Below are 21943 nucleotides of genomic sequence, written 5' to 3' on the forward strand. Positions count from 1 at the left end.
CCTAATCCTTATGAATATGGTGGGATTAAATTAGGGAAGCTTTATTCCAGAGGATTTGATTTTACTTCTACCAATATTCAGCGGTCATGACTGAACTGAAAGCATGCCTGCCCCCTTTAAAATTTATGAATAAGTGTTGGGTCCACAGTCAGACTTTCTACTCTCCAGCTGATCCATGACTCAGTACCCTAATGCACATCTGCTGTTTGCATTTTCTTCTAAGGAAAACCTAACCTTGTTGGGAACCAATTCTCTGCCAACAGAAACTTTTTTGGAAGGCAGAGGGGAAAGAGATTGTCTTTGGAGACCTTTTCTTCCACTTAAAAGACAGCAGTGTTCCACTCTGCGTTTTCTATCCATTCTGTAGGTTTGTTCAAAGAAAGCCTGTTTAACCATAAGACTGGAAGAAAAATTTAAAATAATGCCATTGCCAATATAAAATAATATTACAAATATCAGTGTTGTACAATTTATAATTATCATACAGAATTTGAGTCATTAACCCTTTTATAGAAAGAAAAAAGTTTTTCTGAATTGGATTTGTAGAAATTGACATTTATATTGCTATGTATAGAAAAAAAAAAACAATTACCTAATTCTTACCCCTTTTCCATCCTACTGGATATTTGTAGAGGGACTTCATTAAAAGAATATAAATATTTGAGAATGAAGGTAGATAGACAAAGGTGGATCAAACAGAATGGCACAAAGGCTAATGAGATTAAAAAAAAAAACTGTGCAAATAAAACCTTGGTTGAATTTGCATGACAGTTTCTTCCTGGTGACGTACACACACTGTAAATTCAATATTTAAGAGAAACAATAAAATTACCAATCAATTATACTAGGTTTGATAAGAATCCCAAATGACATGCTGAAGTGGCAGAGGTTAAAACTGACTGAATGGATGAGTTAATAGCCATTTTTTTTTCATCTTTATATATTTACTTTCAGTAGTTCTTAAATTTTCCTCCTAATTTTGTTTTCCAACTAAGGGGTTGAAAAAAGTTAACTGTCCGTGTTTCCTCAGGGAAGTGGAATTATTTTGAGTTATCAGATAAAGGGTTTATTATAGGATTCGAGCTTTACACAAACGTGCAAACAAAGCTAAGGAGGTAAAAGTCTGCAGTGGGAGGAGAAAAACCAAAGGAGCCATCAACCAATGAATGTGAGAGGCCAAGTGTGTTTGTGTGTGTGTGTGTATCTGTCTCACATAGAGAAAGAGTGACTTTACAAAATGTCCTGAGCCTGGGTGTAAAAAAATCATGAATTATTTAATATTGGAATTAATTTTTCCTATTCACCAGACAATGTTTGTCAGGTAGCAAATAGCACAAGAACTTTTCTTGATAGTTTAAAAACATTATTACAAAATATCTGTTCCTTCTCTGAAGATATGTAATATGTTCCATTAAATGTAAAAATTTTAAAAACTTGATAGGTTTCAATTTGATGTATCAAAATGCACCAAGGAATTTCCCAGGTGAAATAGGGAGAGTAAACACACCCTCAGTCTTATTTCTTTGAGCTTTGTTCTCCTCATTCCAATGTGAGACTTATTTAACTTGTGTTATCTCTGCCCTTTGGGAATAAGTGCAGATTTTGTGGCAATATAACCTGGTGATATTTAAAACATATTGTAATAGGGGCATCTGGGTGGCTCAGTCAGTTGAGCGTCCAGCTCTTGGTTTAGGCTCATGTCATGATCTCAGGGTCATAAGATGGAACACCAAGTTGGGCTCTGCCCTCACTGAGGAGTCTGCTTGAGATTCTCCCTCCTCTGCCCCTCCCCTCTGCAAGCATTCTCTCTGTCTTTCTTTCTCAAATAAATAAATCTTTTTAAAAAGCATATTATAATAAATAGCAAGCAAATTAAGATGGGTAAAGAAATTAATATTTAAATTAAGATAAATAAGCTTATATTTAAGTAAAGATCTGTTCTACATCTTTGATATATTCAAAATATACTATTTGGAGGAATTTTAAATAATGATGAATCAGTAAACATGCAGCTCTCCTCATGTTATTTCCTCAATACATGTTTTAATACCTATGCCTCTCCTTTGCAATAACATACATTCTAGCGTGAGTGTCATATGTTTTATCTGACTAAGCTATATTTTGGGTCTTATCCTCACACCTTCTCAGAGGTGCACTATCTCCAGGATCCTAAAATATTTGTGGCTCTCTAAATGATTCATACATTTCCCCATCTACCAGGCTTACTATCACTCATGCTTTCATAGGCAATTCTTATATGTTCTGAGAATTTGGCGAGTGGAAAAATAGAGTGGTTTAAACCAAGGAAGTTGGTGTCTTCTTGAGGCAAGACTTGCACCCTTATCTGTAACTGGGGGATTTTTTATCCTTTCTCTTTTTTCTTTTCTTTACTTATAAAATAAGAATACCAGCAGTGACTCTATTATAAAACAATGATATAGGTTAATCAATAACTGTGTGTAATATGCCAAGCACAGTGTGACATATGGTAAACAGTGAATTTTATCTACCACTTATTTTTATCATTATTATCGTCATCATTTTATTATTAGTCTCCTCTCAGAGAGAGTTAACCATTCCTTACCATGATGTCATAGCCTTTTTCTTTAAATCTATTCATTCACATTTTTAAATTCAGCACTTTTATTGAGGGTCTTTTATGTGTTGGGTGCCATTTAACATACAGGAGATTCAGCAATGAGATAAAATGGAAATAGTTCTGCTTTTGTGAAACTTATATTCTATCAATGTATATATTCAACAAATAACAAATTAATATACATTTTTATTTTTTTATATGTCTTGAAGTTATTTTTTAACATTAATATCATTGGCAAATATAGGGTTCTTATAAGGTAGGGGAAATTTTTTCCCTCTTTTTCCTCAGTGCTTTTCATCATACTTGGCCCATAGTAAGCATTCAATAAATAGCTATTGCATAAACATTGGTTAATGAACAATAGCTAGAGAATTATAGAAGTTTCTCTAATTTTTTGACATATAATTCCTGATATCCCCAAGTGTATTATTAGGTAATCTCTCAGCAGTATACAAGACAGATTTATTTTGTAATAAGTTTGTCTACTCAGGATGATGGAAAGTTTACAAATACTATACACTTAAGTGTAAATTATCAAACAAAAACATCAATAATATTAAAATGGATATTTGCAAATCTACACGTCTCTATATATTTCTATACATGTGTGTGGGAGCCCATAACTCTAGAAAAATATAAGCCTTTATGAAATAAAAGTGAATATTTCTGACAGTTTATGGAGGTTGGAGAAGCAAAGGGTTGAAATATATGGAGATAAGTTAGTACATGGTGACCATCAATTCTTATAAGCATTATCTTTTATCCTATGCAAGTTTGATATTTCCCTGACTTAATTGTTTTGAAAAATAGTTCATGATCTAGGGGTACCTGGGTGGCTTAGCTGGTTAAACGTCTGCCTCTGGCTCGGGTGATGATCCTGGAGTCACTGTACTGAACCCTGCATCAGACTCCCTATTCAGTGGGGAGTCTTCTTCTCCTGCTCCCTCTCCCCCTCCCCTGTGCCTGTGCTCTCTCTCTCTCTCTCTCTCACTCACTCACAAATAAATAAATAAAATATTAAAGAAAATAGTTCACCATCTAATGCTCTAATCCTTACTTTGTTAGAGGAGATCACAAAATAAATGTACTTATATTAAAGTATTTTTTTTAATTATCATCCTATGCCAGAGAAGAAGACAACAGGGTTAGTAAAGATTCCTTTGTAAGCAACTGAGTGGTTGTTCTAATGATGTGATGATGCCACCATGAATTTCTAAACATTTACAAATTGTTTTTGGCAAGATGAGCTTCTGCTTACTTAACTCTCTTGTCAAGGCTCAAGTTATATTTTACATCAGTCGTGTTTTACTTTTCTATTTATTTTAAGCAGATCTCTAGAACTCAGTTCTTCACCACTTGTAATGGGAGTGTGAATCTTGGTAAACTGATATTTGATGAATGACTTGGGCTTATCGGGAAGCCTTGGGTATGCTGGAGATCTTTCTCCATGTCTGGGTCTCCCCAGGATGACCTGTCTACATAGATAGATTCCCTTACCTCTGGCTTCTATTTAATTCAGCAAGCGGGGAACACAGATAGTGTTCTAATGAGAGTGAAGAGTGAAGCTTTGAAATTAATTTTTCTCCTGGCCAAGGCTGGGTCCAGGGTATGAGACTTGTGCATTTGTCCAAGGGTCCATACTCAGAAGGGCTCTATGCTTGGTTTAATGCTCTGCAGTCAATGTCTTCAAATTCTTAATAATAATTTTTAACAAGGGGTCCCTCATTTTCATTCCTCATTGTGCATTGTAAATTATATGTCTTGCTCCTGGTTCCTTCTGTGCAGGACTGACTTAGGCTGACTGGGTCCGTTGCCAGAAGACTGCTCCTGTCTGGTTGCTTTTTCTACTTAGACCTTTCTGTCTGTAGTTTGTAGAATAATTAATTCCCCTTCTTTTCTTTCTGGCTAAAGGTGGTGGCAGGTTTCCATTATCATCAGCTCTTGGGGTCTACACCATTTCTAATGCTTTTGTACGTTTTCCAACTCACATCTTTAAAAACTTTGCTAAACTGCTTCTGTTAAATGTTAACATACTTTATTCTAATTCGAGCATGGCATTTCTTTATTGCTAAGACCCTAAATGCTAGTAATAATAAGAACAGCTTAGCTCTGCTGTATATAGTGAAATATAACTCTGCAAAAGACAAGTGAGAGTGGAAGTATAAGATAGTCAACCAAAGTTTTCCTTAACAACTTGGAAGTATATAAATTAAGGTAGAAAACATTCCAAGGGTTGACATTGTCAATGATTTGACTATAGAGAGAGCTCTGAAAAAAGCATAAAGAACAATCTGTCTTCCTTTATTCTTAAAAGTTAAATAGATAAATGAATATTTGTCTTCCAATAAAGAAAATCAACCATAACAGAGACAATTAACCTTATCCATCCTTTGTGCACTCAAAACACTGGGCAAATGATGTATGATAAAACCATAGGAAATTGGATGTACCCAAAAATCACCCAAGTCAAAAGAAGAAGCCCTACAAAATAGAAAAAAAAAAAAATGTATGGCACTTCAATGTAGTTTGAAAGAACATAAAATGATAGACTTCCTAATGCTTCTACTACTCTGAAAAGTAACTTAGATTTGTGAGTATTGTATGCATAAAGTTAATAATGAGAAAATTATAGGCCTAAAGATAGATAGTTGTAGGGTAATAAATTTCAACTCTTATTTGTGAGAATACATCTCAAAAAAGAATAGTTTGTTAAGCATGTGAAGGGAACACTATTGTGGCAACACTATTGTGACAACAAACACATCATGTTTGTATTAATTTACAAAATTTCTAATATATGAGCTTTACCATCTCATTTACATATGATAAGAATATTGTAAAATTTTATATATTTTACATTAAATACTGTCTAATACATATTTTAAAATACATTGAGAATATTCTGTGTGCCAAATGTTGCTCTGAATGTTTTATACCCACTTACTCATTTATCTTTACAATAATCTTAAGAGATAATTATTATTTTATTCCTATTTTACATATGAAAAATTGAGGAATGAGATGTTTAGCTGCTTTCTCAAGGTCAAACAGCATTACTGCATGCTTTGTATGCTTACAAAATGTTAGAAGATTGTCTACAGAAAACTAGGTGTACATATCTTTAAGGGTAATTTTTATTCTAGGCTTTTGTTTCACTCTTTGCATAGAATATGACCCCAAATAAGATGCAGCTGTGTCTTTTTCAATTCAAAAATACATATCAGTTGGTAAGTCATTGGCTTTATCATTGAAAAAATTGTAATCTTTACTTCTTTTCTTAGAAATAATTTCAACACAAAATATCTTCAACAGAAAGTAGCAAAGCCTAGTAGGACTGAGTTTTGAGGAAATGCCTAAAGCTAATGTGGAAGTATAACAGAAAAGAAAGATCAAAGCAACACTGATGGTGTTAGAATATGAAAATGAAGAGAGAGGAAAGAGTAAGATCCAGAAGTTAACCTGTCAAGTGTTAAACCCATATATGTCATATTTTGTGATCAGGTTGAGAAAGACAGTCTACAGAACATGGACCATTCCCCCAAACTTTTATACAAAATGTTAACATTGATTAATGCTGTCACACAAAAACTTTAGTGCTGCATGGGAAGATAATATGTGGGGGAAATGCATGATGCTTGAGAATACAAATTATACGTATATAGGCTTGAGTCCCTAAGTTAAAAAAGATACCAGCAAGAAATGTGACTCTGTAATGGATCAAATTAAGATGATTCTAAGTGTTTCTAATGGAATTCACTTACGTCGTCCTTAGCCACGAAGAAATAATATTTCCTCTTCAGCCACTGGCTACTCCTTCTGAACCTACTGAAATTTCATTTCCTTTCCACTACCCCATGAAAATTCTTCTTTAGGCATGATTAATAATGTTTTTATTAGGAGCACTAAAAGTTTTTCTAAGTTCTCACATGATTCAACCTCATAAACCAAAAATACGATCTTCCAAGATCTTCTAGATCTCTGCTTCTAGAGATTTGATAGCTCATTGGGGCATTTCATCACTAAAAGGTAACAGTGTAGCTTATGTCATAACAGTGAAAGTTGTATAATGTGTTTGAAATATTATACTTCCTTAGAGACTGAACTGTAACTATTGGTGCTGTTTTAATGGTGTTTTGAATATAAACCACATATCAAAGGAAGTAACAAACCTCTGGACTAGAGTATATTCAGTTGTGACTGAAAATGACTGGAATTTATCCCTCGATATTGGACTACAGGAAAGATCTAAAGAGTCGTTCTTGCTATACTAAGGTGTTTGGAGTTCACCTCGTTAGCAATGGAGTAGACACCAGCAAGTTTTAATTGAAGGAAAGAACTGGGGGTGCCTGGGTGGCTCATTTGGTTAATGGACCGACTCTTGGTTTTGGCTCAGGTCATGATCTCATGGTTGTAGGATAAAAATCCCACATTGGGCTCCAAGCTCAGCAAGGAATCTGCTTGTCCTTCTCCCTTTGCTCCTCCACCTGCTTGCTCTCTATCTCTTTCTCTATCTCTCTCTCAAATAAATAAATAGATAAAATCTTTGTGGAAAAAAAACAGGGAGAACTGGATCAATTTATATTGTGGGAAAAATAATTCTAACAGATAAATGAAGAATAAAATACTAATTTTGAAGAGTTGGAATTTCAGATCTGTGACAGTTTCCATGCCAATTAATGGTAAAACAGGGTACAAACTTTTTATCTAACTTGAGAAATAAGTAAGTAGACAAATAAATGAATGCACAAATACAAGTATTGGCTGGTGTGAATACATTGTATTAGAAAGACAAGTCTACTTCAATTGTTTTCTTTACTTGGAGAAATGTATATTATGCAGTATTTGAAATTTCATCCACAATACAATATTATAACCTCCCCCACTCCGTCCATATATTTAAAAATATATAAACATTTAATATATTTTAATATTTATACAGTATGTTAATATATAATATACATTTGTAAATATAAATTATATATAATTCAAAAGAGAGCCTGGAAAATGTTTCCAAATGGGTGTTATCAGGAATAGGATTTCCAGTCAAAAGAGTTCTTCACATCCTAGTTTGTTTTGAATTTTTACCTGAACATGAATTCTTACTCCATTTTGGAAGCACTGATCCTCCGTGCACGTGCCTTAGAGTGGCAGCTTTTCCCTTCAAGTAGTTCAGCTTCAATCTTGATGTTATTTCATCAACAAAGTACTTCAGAAGCTGTGTTGTTCCATTGATTCCTGGTGGATAGTTACTATCCTTTCTTTCTATGTCCAGTGGATGGACTCTTATCATAATTATTATAGCATGGTTCACCCAATATAAAGTCGGAAAAAGTAGAGCAAGTCTCACTTTAGTTGCTATAGTGGAGATAGTTTTGAAAAGTACATCTTATGAAGTCTGTACATTTTAGAACATAGCAATGTGTTTTTACTTTTTTGTTGATAAAATCATTTACATTGTTATGATTTCCTAACTTTCACCACAATTCCACGAGATATTTACTTTTGTATAAAAATAACAAGAAACGAAGAGATATTCACCCTCCATAAATAATGTCCAGTTATACGGGGCACCTGAGTGGCTCAGTGGGTTAAGGCCTCTGCCCTTCAGCTCAGGTCATGATCCCAGGGTCCTGGGATTGAACCCCACATCAGGCTCTCTGCTCAGCAGGGAGCCTGCTTCCCCCTCTCTCTCTGTCTGGCTCTCTGCCTACTTGTGATCTCTGTCTGTCAAATAAATAAATAAAATCTTAAAAAAAATAATGTCTACTTATATGCAGGTTATGTCTAGGTCCTACAGGAATTTTTATGCATTTGCTGTGTTGTGAAAAAAATGCAAACGTGTAGTAGTACAATGCAATACCCTTTATTTGAAAGAATTAAATATAAAAAATTTGGCAATAGAGAAAAAGATCTTTGTGTAGAAAAAAATATTAGCCAATAAGCTTAATTTACTGAGGCAAGCATTGGTTTTCTGTACTGGTGTTACCATGACTCAGATAGTTTGGAGACTTTGTTCATAATACCAGTGATTAAATGGGGTTTGCCTTTCTTTTCTTTCTTTTTTTTTTTTTTTTCTTTAAGATTTTATTTAGTTATTTGTGATAGAGACAGTGAGAGAGAGCAGGAGAGGGGAGAAGTTCTGAGGGAGAAGTTCTGAGGGAGAAGCAAATTCCCCATGGAGCTGGGAGCCTGATGCGGTACTCGATCCAGGGACCCCAGGATCATGACCTGAGCCAAAGGCAGTTGCTTAACCAACTGAGCCACCCAGGTGCCCCTGGGGTTTGCTTTTCTTAAAGGCTGCCAGTGTAAAGCATAATAACAAGGAATGGGAAAAGTCTTAAGGACTTTTTTGCTATGTATCTTTTTTAGAGTTGGTATTTATTTGTGTTTCAGCAGAGAACGCAAGATTATTATAAGGAATAAATTACGTTCTCTTCCCAAGAGCAATTCCTTGAATTAATAATTTCATCTTTTTGAAATAGCATATTAGGCCTTTAATAAAGAGAGCATCACCTTTCTTTTTCAAAGTGTGATCAACTTTGAGTACCTAATATGTGTAAAGTAGAAAGAGGAAAACAAATCCATTTGCACGGAGGGACAGGCTTTCTGGGTAGCAGTGGGGACAGCCAAATTCTTCTCAGCTGTGTTCTCCTTTAAAGAATTTTATTGATATTATCTGTTAATAAAAAAATAAAATAATTGGTACTTTAAAAAGAACTTTATCAAAATAAATAATTTCCCAACAAGCAAATAATTTGCCTTTGTTTTTGAAAGACATTTTTTTCAAGAATGCAATTCTAAGTTGAATCTTCCCTACCCACCCCACCCCCAGCCCACCAGGACTTTGATAATTTTTTTGGTCAGCCTTCTGGCTTTTATTGTGTGTGGCTTTGTTTTTCTGGGTTTTTGTTTGTTTGTTTTTGTTTGTTTTTAAGAGTTTATGTATTTATTTGAGAGAGAGCATGAGAGTGAGTAGAGCACAAGCAGGGGGAGAAGCAGAGAGACAGGGAGAAACAGGGTCCCCACTGAGAAGGGAGCTGCTGTGATGTAGGGCTCGGTGGATGCAGGGCTCCATAGATGTGGGGATCCATCAATGTGGAGCTGGACCCAAGACCCTGAGATCATGACCTGAGCCGAAGGCAGACATGTAGCTGACTGAGCCACCCAGGTGTCCCTGGCTTTTGTTGTTTCAAACAAGAGGTCACCTATCATGTCTATCTCTGTTCTTCCATGTAAAAGGTTTCCTTTACTCTATATTCCTTTAAGATTGATCTCTGCTTTTAAGCAATTTAATTACAGTATTCTGTGTTATAATTTTTATCCTGTTTGTTCTACTTGGAATTGGTTGAGCTTCAATCAATAGATCTATTGTTTCCAAGAAATTTGGAAAATTTTAGTTACTCTTTCTTCAATGTTTTTGTTTGAGGTTTGGTTTTTGGGTTTTGTTTGTTTGCTTCTGTTTCTGTCCTTCTTTGGGAACTACAATTGCAGGTACATTAGGGACCTTCAAGATAGTTTCCCGATGTTCTGATAATTTTTTTCAGTTTTTTTCTTCTGTCATTTTAGATCATATTTATTGTCATGTCCTCAGTTTCACTAATATATATGCAGTATTTCTTTTGCTATTTATCATACCCATGTTATTTTTAATCTCTGACATTATAATCTTGATCACTAGAATTTCCACTAATTCTTCTTTATGTCTCTCCTTAATACACTCATGCTTTCCTCTAACTTAACAAAACATAGAATACATGTATTATAACTCTTTTAATATCCTCATTTACTAATTTTATCATCTGTGTCAGTTCTCCATTGATTTTGCTTGACTGATTTCTCTTTTTTATCAGTTGTATTTTTCTACTTCTACGCATTCCTGGTATTCTTCGGTTGGATGCTAGACATTGTAAATCTCCTTTTTGGTCTCTGAATATCTTGTTATGACTATGAATGTTATTGAGCTTTGCCCTGTTGCACATTTAAATTATTTGTAAACACCTTTTTTAAAAATTTTTAAAGCCTAGTTTTAAATTACTAGTAGGTGGTACCAGAGCAGCTTCTAGTCAAGGGCTACAGTGGCCCCACAATGAGGCAGTCTACTTCCAAATACTCTTCCCAATTGCCCCTGTATTCTGAGGTTTCTTTTACTCCAGCGGTTGGAAAAGTGAACCATACCCAGCCTTGTGTGAGCCACATATATTGTTTGCTTTGCTCCATTTCTGTCATTCCTTTTTTAACTTCAAATGGCTTTCTCACATACATGCACTTATCTGTATTTAGCTGATAGCTTAAAGAGGGATGCTCTGAAGATTTCCGGGGCTGTCACTCTAAGCTGCATGCCCTTCTCAAGTATGCTGCCCTGTGAATGCTAGCCACTTTGGTCTTCCCAAATCCTCAGCTCTGTCTTCTTAGCATAGGAAACCCAGCAAGCTCTGGGCTGTCTCTCATTTCACTGTTACCTGGAAACTCTGTACGGACTACAAGCTGAGGCAAATGTCAGGATCATTAGGTTCTTTCTCCTGTCTCAGAGGTCACTGCCCTGGACTGCTTGATATTCAGTGTCTGAGAAACCATTGTTTCATATATTTTCTGGCTTTTATTTAGTTAAGACAGTAATATAAACCTGGTCTCTTTTATCCCAACTTGTTTAAATGTGGAAGTCCACATTCTTTTATTTATTTATTTTTTAATATGAGAAATTAACCTATTGGGTCAAGCTAGGAAAATTTTGAAATATCTTTATTGTATCAGCTAATATTTACTGAAGTTATGTATCACACCTAATCTATGTCAGGAAGTTCCTAGAATATGTCTTGGAGTATAGAAGCTATCAGCAGGTCTAAGTAAGATTGAATTCAACAGGTAGGCCTTAAATAATTTAAAAGGTTTTGAAACATTTGTTTAGAATGTTTGCTTAAGTATTTTTTGCTGTTATCCTCTCTTGAGTGAAAGTGAACTCACATCTGTGTAAGGAAAATGTTAGAATTCTCTGGTTTCCCATATCCAAACAGGCTAAATTTTCAATTTTCAAATCTCTGCTCTCCTGATTGTAAATGCAATGGGATCAAGATAATTACACAATATTACAAAGCAAATTTGCAACTAAAAGTCCAAATGAACTGTGTGGTTGTCAGAATAAGAATAAAGCCATTTTTTTAAAAAGGACAAGGATTATACAGTGATATATATTATAATAATAATAATATGAAGAATACAATAATATATTGTTAATGATTTGGGAAAAAAAATCAAGGAGAAGCCATATATCAATACTATTATCATTCCTGGATGGGAGGATTTGAAGAAAAAAAAATTTTTTTAAGATTTTATTTACTTATTTGACAAACAGAGATCACAGTAGGCAGAGAGGCAGACAGAGAGAGAGGAGAAAGCAGGCTCCTTGCTGAGCAGAGAGCCTGATGTGGGGCTCCATCCCAGGACCCTGGGATCATGACCTGAGCTGAAGGCAGAGGCTTTAATCCACTGAGCCACCCAGGCACCCTCGAAGAAAATTTTATGTTTTTGTTCCATTTTATGCCACGGCCTACTGCTAAATTTTCAACATTGATTTTTTTTTCTTAAGATTTTATTTATTTATTTGACAGAGATCACAAGTAGGCAGAGAGATAGGCAGAGAGAGGGGGGGAAGCAGGCTCCCCTCTGAGCAGAGAGCCCAATGCGGGGCTCGATCCCAGGACCCTGAAATCATGACCTGAGCCGAAGGCAGAGGCTTTAACCATTGAGCCACCCAGGCGCCCCGAACATTGATTTTTTTTTTTAATTATAAAAAGTGTTAGTTTAAATCAATTACATAGACAAGCATATGGACTGGATTTTTACTGAAACCATGTATTCATTGGGATTTGTGTGGGGGAAAATGGAGTTACTAAACCTACTAGATGTGTTTCACTCAAACCCACATTTGAAAACCCAGACCATTGGTCATGTAATAGTTCAAGGGGCATCAGAAGCAGTTTCAAGTCCAGGACTGCTGATTTTAAAATGTGACGAGGAATAAAAAGAAGAGAATTAAAGGTATCTAGCTAGCCAGAACAACAGATGGTTATAAAGAAATAGACACAAAGGATTTGCTTCCTCATCAGATTTCCACCCAAGATTTTAGAACAAGATAACTGGGTAGTATTCCAAGATTCATGCTAAAAATAGGGCTTCCATGAGAATTTCTATTGCTGGTCTATTACTAGAGAAACTAGTTTTGGCAGCACTAGGAAAAGAAGGGACTCCATGTTTCCTCAGGGCCTGTACAGCAGGATTGTTTTTCTCCATAGTCTGTTGAGCAGCCAACATGACTCCAATGAATTCTGGACTTAGTCCGTGAAAAAATGCCAAATATGTTAACTAAGCTTCACATTGGGAGCATCTAAGATCGAGTGATCATAACATCATTAGATTTAAAATGCTCGTGAGTCTAACTTCTAAAGGAAGCAACAAAAAGATTATCAGAATTTTAATAAAAATGCCAACTATGAGAAAGGACAAAGTGGTTTAAAGAATGCTTATCAGAAGCTTGCTCTATATGGGGGACATCATAAGAGAAAACAAAACAGGAAAAACTTATGAAGCAACTAACAGAAAAAGAAGAAAGAATGTGAGTTAATGTATTTTATTAAAGTCTATCTGTATTTAAAAAAAGAGAAAAAGTTCAATGAGGCTTTAGGAGCCAAATTAAAAACTAAGGAGAGTTGTTGAAATATACAGAGAATAACAAGGAATTCAGGTAAGCAGCTGTCTTCTTGAAGTTGAAAAGATTAGCTAATATCCACCAGTTAAGAACTTAAAAGTAGGGCTTAAATTCTCCCTCTATTACTTCTTTTCTGATTGAGTTTCAGGGAAATCTGTTTTTGTGGATAATGTCTGATCAGGGTCAGCCCAGGTGGTAGCCCACATGCTGTAACTTAAGAATGATTGGATTAACCTCATTTCCTACAAAACCAACAAGGACAAATCCCATGAGACTAAGTTGTAATGCTCCTTTTAAAAATGCTAACATAACTTGGAGAGTTAACTTCTTAATTCTACTCCGTTCATTCGTAATTAAGATGAATAGATTTATATTTAGATAGTTTTTCCTTGTTGCTAAAGGAAATCAGCTCCCCAAAGGTAAAGCAAGAGCTGTTTTGATGAAGTTGAGCTATAAACAAGTCACTTGTTATTCAGCATATAAAAATGACCAGAGAGATTAAGTCTGCAAGAGGGAAAGAGTGGAGGCTATCAGCAAAACAAAAACCAAACAAAAAACCAAAAATTAAAGAACAGAAACATGCAACCTAGGGATGTTGGGTTCCTGAGTGATTAAAGGAAGACCTATGATGTGAAGGTTGTGGTCCAAAAGGGGTTTGTTGGAAGAATAGAGTATAGGAAAGAACATAGGAAAGACAATTCTTATTTACCTCACTTTCTTCTAGTAAAATCAATTGCTGTTTCTCTGTGTAGAGATGCAAAAGAAATGTAGAGGCAGTACAGACATTTAGAGCTTTGCTATTCCAAACCCAGTCTGAGACCTATTAGCATGGACATCACATACGAGCTTGATAGAAATAGAAAATTCCATGCCATATTCTAGACCTACCAAATCATCAAATCAATAAGATCACTTAGCGATTTGTGGGCATATTTACATTAGAGGAGTGCCAATTTTAAGTTTAGACTTTGCTATCAAAAAAACAAAACAAACAAAAAAACCTGTGTTTAAATTTGTGTTCTGCCATTTAAAAATTATGTGACAAGGTATACAAACTCTCTGATAATTAGTTTCTGCATGAAAAATGGAGATAATACTAGCACCTAATTCAGGATTTTATTGGTTTAGATGAAATATCATATGAAAATGACTTACCACAGTGTCTATAACATCAAACAAACTCAGTACAAATTAAAAAGCATTGTGGCTGACTTGGATTAACAAAGTTACAAAATATGTAAGGGATAAAATTAACTTTTTCCATTTCTCTGTTCCATTTACTGGTCCTATATCTGGTGTTGATATGAATTTTTGAAGTGAACCCTTCAGTATTAATGAATTCATGCTGCGTTCAGGCTATGGCTATAAGGCAAAAGTCATTCATTTAAAACAAAGTAGTATTTGGCCATTTTATCATCCAAGTCAGATCAGCTGCACAATATAACCAAATATATGGGCAGATATTTATCATTGAAATAAATGAAACAGTAACGATAGAGTAACAATAAAGAGAGTAGCAATAAAATTGCTTAAATGGGAAAAAATAAATCTCATTTTTAAAAATATATATTAAATTTTTGTTAAGCATATTTTTCAGTAATTGTTAGGTACTGGAATATTATATTTGTTTGTTTGGCTCATGGCAAGCTAAACTGGAAACATGAATATTAATTCAATAGACACTTAACCAGTACTTATTTAGTTAAAAGTGTTACAATATTTCAAATGTTATACATGTTAGAGTGGTTAACCTGGGATTTGAAAAGTTAAGGTAGAAAGTAAGACTTGGTTATGGGAGATCCTTTCTAAAAGCAAAAAATTGGCTGTTGATCTTCCACATTTCTGTCTTGCCAGTAATATTTTATCTCCAACTACTTCATTCTTTGCATTTGTAGAATTGGTAGCATAATTTTGGCACTTCCTTTGAAAGTATCAAGGAAAACTGTTTCATTAGTCCATAGCTTTAAGACTATTCTGATTATGTAGGTCCCAGCCAAGGTTGCAACTGCTACTGAATCTTGGCCAGTCCTTGCTATCTATGGAAAGCTTTAAGGGGTAACATATATCTGCATTTATATATTTTTGTCCAAAGAACCAACTTCATCAAAGGAAAAAAAAAAAATCCCCTGGAGTACCTGGATGTCTCAATTGATTAAGCATTTGCCTTTGGCTCAGGTCATGATCCTGGGGGTCCTGGGATTAAGCCCTGCATCAGGCTCCCTTCTCCGCAGGGAGTCTGCTTCTCCTCTCCATCTGCCTCTCCCCCAGCTCATGCTATCTCTTGCTCTCTCTGGCTCTCTCAAATAAACAAAATCTGAGAAAGAAAGGAAGAAAGAAAGAAAGAATGAAACAAAGAAAGAGAGAAAGAAAGGAAGGAAGGAAGGAAGGAAGGAAAGAGGGAGGGAGGAAGAAGCAAAAGGGAAAGGAAAACAAAACAAAACAAAACAAAAGAATCCCCTTTAACTGACTTTAAAGCTTGGGGACAATTGCAACATGGAGAGATGAGTGTGATTTATCTCTTAAAGGAATAGGAACCATGTTGGTGATCACCTTGGCAATGGATATTATAGCAAGATACTACCAAATCTCTTGGGTCTCCACTAATCTGAAAAATCAAAATTGATGATTTTACATACGAAAATTATTATGAGTCTCAAACTGAAAGTGAAGTACCTGTCAAGTACTTACTGAGGTGAGAGTCCAGCAGGTGTTAGTTTCCTCCCTTCTTAGTAAACCAGATTACTTCATACAGACATGCTGTATAATTACATTGCTTTTTGCCTTTTCCTCTGGAATGACTCAGTTAAATATACTTTGCAGTGCAAGCGATATGGCACACTTGCTTCTGACAAACCTGTTTCTGCCTTAATGCCTAAGTACCCATTTTACCCCATCTCATAAATGAACGTTGGTGACAAAACTTCTGGCACAATCTGTAAACTAAGTCAGCTTATTTTCTAATTTTAAACTAAATTTCCAAGGAAATCCCTTAAGTTTCTCCTGTCCACACATCGTGATGAGACACTGATGGAACTACCAACTTCTTTCTGTCTGTTCCAGCTACGTGGAGTTTTTGGCCACCTTCAAAAATTGAATTGCTTAAGAGCAAACAGAAAATTCAGGGAGACTTATTTTGCACAAAGATGGTGAACATATGGAATAAATTGCTAACTTAGACCATTGGAGCAGATAATATAATTTAGTTTAGCAGCAGAAAATTTATTTCTAAAGGAGGGTAAGGATGGCAGTAAGGAACGGGAGAGAATTGATGCCAGTGGCTTGGAGAATGTCAAAGAAACCCAGATGAAGAAGGTTTTTTAATGCTCACATGGCCTCTCCCCCACCTCTATGTTGATATTCTTTATGTCCTTAGGATCTTTTAATTTTGTGAAAATGAATATAACTGTGACTAGCTTAGCAAAAATTGCTGCTGTATACCATAATGCATGCTATAAACCATGCGGGGATCTTAAAGTGCATAATCGGGCTGCAGATGGCACTGTTAATTTCTATTACAGACTCTAAAACCACGAGGGAGATAGTGTGTGCCTCACTGCCTCACTGTTCTACAAGAATGATTTTTGATAGTTTCCCTTATTGCACAGCTTTTCTGCAAAGTGTTTGTCTTTTAGGAAGGCCAAAAGGAACTTACTGGCTTTTTAAAAATCTGTGCAAAATTGCCAAGCTGCTCTGGGCCCTGCCCCCTGCAGTCCCCAGTTCGCTAGCCTTATTTAAGAAGGTACAGCTATCTGTTCACTCAGAATGAAATGAGCCTTCTTCTGGGTTTTGGGAATTTATAAAAACACCAACTACCTGCTTTTTACCAAATGTAGAGCATAGTATGAAATTCTATCCATGAAGATTGAGGCTGGGAAAATTAAGAAAGAAGATAAATATTAGAAACACGTACACACACACACACACACACACACACACACACATTTTGCTGTGTTCTGCCAAACAATTCTTTGTTCTTTAATGGAATATTGCCCCTGAAATTGTGTCCAACATCTGGTTTTACCCAATTGACTATACATTATTTAATTCTCTTTTTATTTTTGGATTTTGGAGGGTTTGAAACCTCCAAAGGCCTATCAAAATGAGGAAAACCTTCTAGTCAACTTCTTAAACAAATCATAGCAGAGCAAGGGCTTCAGAATCAGAAGACCTGCTTTGCTCCTTAGTGGTATCAATTAATATATAGATATAGTCCCCCTACCATTTCTGTGTCTTTGTTCTCTTATCTAAAATATCTGAGTATATAGCCACGGATATTAACCAGAAGAATGAATGAAAGTGCTAACCATAATGCACACAATGACTGACTCAGAGTCTGTTTTTAAGTGTTTCTTTCACAAGAATGTGGCCACTCATTTCCAAACAGGGTTAGGCAAACTACAAAAGTTGGGTATGCCTAAAATCAGTCAGTGTTCTAAGACTGAATCTCCTTATATCATCAGCTCACTAGAGCCAAAATATTTTAAGTATGGCTTCATTAACTACCAATAAAATATCAGTACTTTAGTACCTGAATCTTGGTAATTTAACCTTTTATGATATATCATTAGATGATACTAATTAAATGATAGTAACATAATTAAGATTATAAGTACTTTTTAAATTTTTGTTTTTCTATAAAATAATATTGCATAGATTTATAATATGCTTCTTTTTTCAATTTTCCATGCTTAAGTTCAAACAGTGATTAACGGTGAAAAGCTACTGCTCTTGCTGCTTTCTTGATAACAAGGATCATAATTACAACTTTCAATGAATAAGTCACCTTGCTGTACAATAGAGAGTATAAACTCAATATATTTCAAACTTAATAATAACTCTCCACTAAGGACCTAGTCTACCACCTTACTTATGTATTGGCTAATGATATTTTTAAAAACAGATTCATCCAAACAAATTCATGAAGCTTGTATTATACATCAAACATATACTGAATTTTAGAGACATAAAAATGAACAGGGTAGAAATTATCTCTGCCCTCAAAGACCATACATTCTAAAAGGAAAGACAAGTTTTAAAAAACATTTGCAACTCACAATAATGAAAAATCCAGCCAAAGCAAGATATTTCTGACAGCTTTATCAGAAAATAATTACTATACCCTCAAGTTCACCTGTCTAAAGTGTTCAGTCAAAAGTGTTTAGTATTGGGGTGCCTGGGGGGCTCAGTAGGTTAAAACCTCTGCCTTTGGCTCAGGTCATGATCTCAGGGTCCTGGGATGGGGCCCTGCATCAGGTTCTTTGCTCAGCAGGAAGCCTGCTTCCCCCTCTCTCTCTGCCTGCCTCTCTGCCTACTTGTGATCTCTCTCTCTCTCAAATAAATAAAATCTTAAAATATTTTTTAAAAAAAGTGTTTAGTATAACTGACAGAATAGTACAAACATAACTATAATTTTAGAACATTTTATCACTCCCCTTTGACCTCTCCACTTTGTCCTAGGCAACCACTAATCTTTCTGTCTCCATATATGTTCCTATTTTATACATTTCATACAAATTGATAATAGAATATATGGGTAGTTGTGAATAGCTCTTATCATGTAGCATAATGTTTTCAAGTTTCATTCATGTTGTTGCATTTATCATTACTCTGTCTCTTTTACTGGCAAATAATGTTCCCTTAAATTACATATTGAACATTTATTTGATACAGCAATTTAGAATTTCCTGAATTAACCCAAACATTCAAAAAGATATGTACTTTCCATAATCTAGATGTACTGTTTTTCTTTTAATTGTCCAGTAAATTTCCTTCTGTAAAGATCAAGATACCCCAATCATGTCAAGTATTTAAAAGTTTAAAAATACTCATTGGTATTGGGAGTATAACTTGATACAACTTTTTGGGAAGCAATTTACAGAACAAACCACATTATTTAATGTTTTTAATAATTTAATATACTTTAAAATTATTTAAAATACATAAAGGATACAAAAATATTTCTGGGGGTGCTATTTGATAGGTTTTGATATTGAAGGCCAGCTACTAACAAAATCAGATTGCTTACAAAAGCAAAAATGTATAATCAAATGAAGGAAGATACTTCAGTAATGAAAAATACAGTGTGGGTCTTTGTTATCATGAAAAGATTCAGATATTACAGTATGTTTAAAGTAAATAGATAGATAGCTACCTAGCTATGTTCTTATGTGTAAAAAGAAGGTTAGTGGATATATGTAGGGTTGGGGTGGTTATTGGTGGAGGGGAGTAGTAGTAAGATGGGCTCCTATAATCTTAATTAGTGATAGACACACAGGGGTGAAACAATGGGTCTTGGGGCTATAGTGGTAAAGTTTGGTTATTGCAACTTGGGCATCCTCCCCCCACCCCTCTCACAAACATACAGACAGATGGAAACTTTCCAGAGAGCATAGACCTTTACTAAAGGACAGAGGAAGAAGAAAAACAAATTACCACAGTTTGTGAACTTATAGCTGACCAGGATGATAAAGGCTAGAGAGTGTGTGACAAGGATAATTGGGTCCTTATGTACTGTTGGCTAGTGTAGACTCGGATGGTGGGGAACAAGAATGCTCACAGACAACTAGCACGATGTCACTGTGAGTCTCTGGCAGAATGGATTAATTCTGCCAGAGGAGCAAAAACATAGCAGGAGCAAAAGCACTGCAACCCGTGGTGTACGTGGAAACAAAGCCTTCTCAAAAGGAGGCTCAGGAAGCAAAAGAGACATTCCTGCCTGTTACCCAGTATGCAAGTCAAATGTGAATGCCTTTAAAATTTGGGTATTTGAGAAGCAGTCCTCCCTGGAAAGGCCCAGAGGGGACTTTCAAGTATATGTGGCCCATAGCTTAAGAATGAAAATTGGTTTTGCTAGAAAAGGCAAAAATCATCTTTAATAGGAAGATAATTTTTTGTTTGAAAATCACACCTACCTACCTCAAGTTTGAGTCTGGCAGTTAGCAATTCACAAAGGTGCATAAGACACAAAGCTGCAGAGGACAGTTAGGGAAATGGGCTTCCTGACCATTGTCTGCTCTCCTGGAACAAAATGTTTCCTGGGCAAGGACGTAGAATGTGTAAAACAAAGGAAGCTGAAGAACGCCCCTTATTAAGATTTTGAATGTGAAAGAGATGTTAGAGGAGTCACATTTTAAGAAGTTACCATATGTGGGGTGCCTGGCTAACTCAATATCTCAATATGTAGAACATATGAATCTTGACCTCAGGATTGTAAATTTAAGCCCCATGTTGGGTGTAGAGATTACTTAAAAATAAAAAAATATATATACATATTTTTAAAAAAGAAAAGAAAAAAAGAAGTTACTCTATGTTGGGCAAAATCCCAGGTTCTTTGCATGTATTTATACATGTAATCCTTATACCACTCCACGAAATAGGTGTTTCTATGATTTCCATTTTATCAATGATGGCTCAGTATGGGGAGGTAAGGTGATTTGTCCGAGATCCCAAAACAGAGGCAGGATCAGGATTCAAAGTGCAGTTCTTCACCGAACTTGACCAAACACCAAGATGAAGAAGAGAAGACTGGTCTTACTCTGAAATTTTTAACTGTCTGTGTTCAGCTTAACTATAGTAAGTAAATCTGTCCTTTATCACGATTTTTCCTTGATTATGTGAATGCATTTTAAAATATTTAAGGTAAATTCAATGTTAGTGCATTTCAGAGGTTAAACATGCACACAATATTTCCACTTGGAAAGTGGTAAACAGATTCTTTTTGACACATATTCTTGAAACTGAGATGGGTGTAGTAGATGGAGTGCTATAAATTGACCAATGACCAATGTTCAGAATACTTTTCTGAGCCTTCTACTAAAATTGCAACTCTGCCCTACTCTTCACTATGTCTTGATTTAGTGTAGAACTTAAAGTTTAAATGTCATATCTGAATATATGCCTTTAAGTAGTTACAGCATACTCACAGCCCGAGAAAACTCTGAGGTTCTTGGCTCATCTTCTCAAGCAATTCCCTAACAATTTACCTTCCAACTTACCAGTCCACTCATGAGCATCCCATGATTTGAGGCATATGGCTTTGCATCTTGACTTGTCCTTTACAAGGCCTATTTAGGATTTATTCAGTTACTAACATTTTTCCTAGGCCCTATTCATAATGTCCATGACTCCTCTTATATGCAGATCAACTTTTCTATCATAATATCTGCATTATAATGTCTGTACTCAAACCTTTGCAATGTTTCCAAATATTCCATCTTTTTTCTTCCTTTGTCCTGCCTTCCTTCCTTCTTGTCTTACTCTCTTGCTCTTTTCCTCTCTCCTTCCCTTCTGCCTCTGTCCCTTCTTGTTTACCTTCCCTCCTTTTCTCTCTCTCTCCCTCATCAACATATAACATTCTTTTTTACAGTTACAAGTTCTTCTGCTAAGCATTTCCTACCCTACTTCTCTTTCTAGAAAACTTACACACATCTTTTGTATCTAATTTGATCTCTGAAATTGATTTCTATCTCTCCGATTTTTAATAAAAAATGCAATAGCTTTTAAAAATAATAATTACATTGGATGTATATATTTTTGTAGGTGCCAACCTCCGTTACATAAATTTCCCCTACTCTTATCTATTAAAAGTAGTATTTCATATCTTATACATTCTCATGTTCAATATATTGAAATATATATAGAAA

Source organism: Martes martes (assembly GCF_963455335.1).
Source record: "Martes martes genome assembly, chromosome: 12".
Lineage (NCBI taxonomy): Eukaryota > Metazoa > Chordata > Mammalia > Carnivora > Mustelidae > Martes > Martes martes.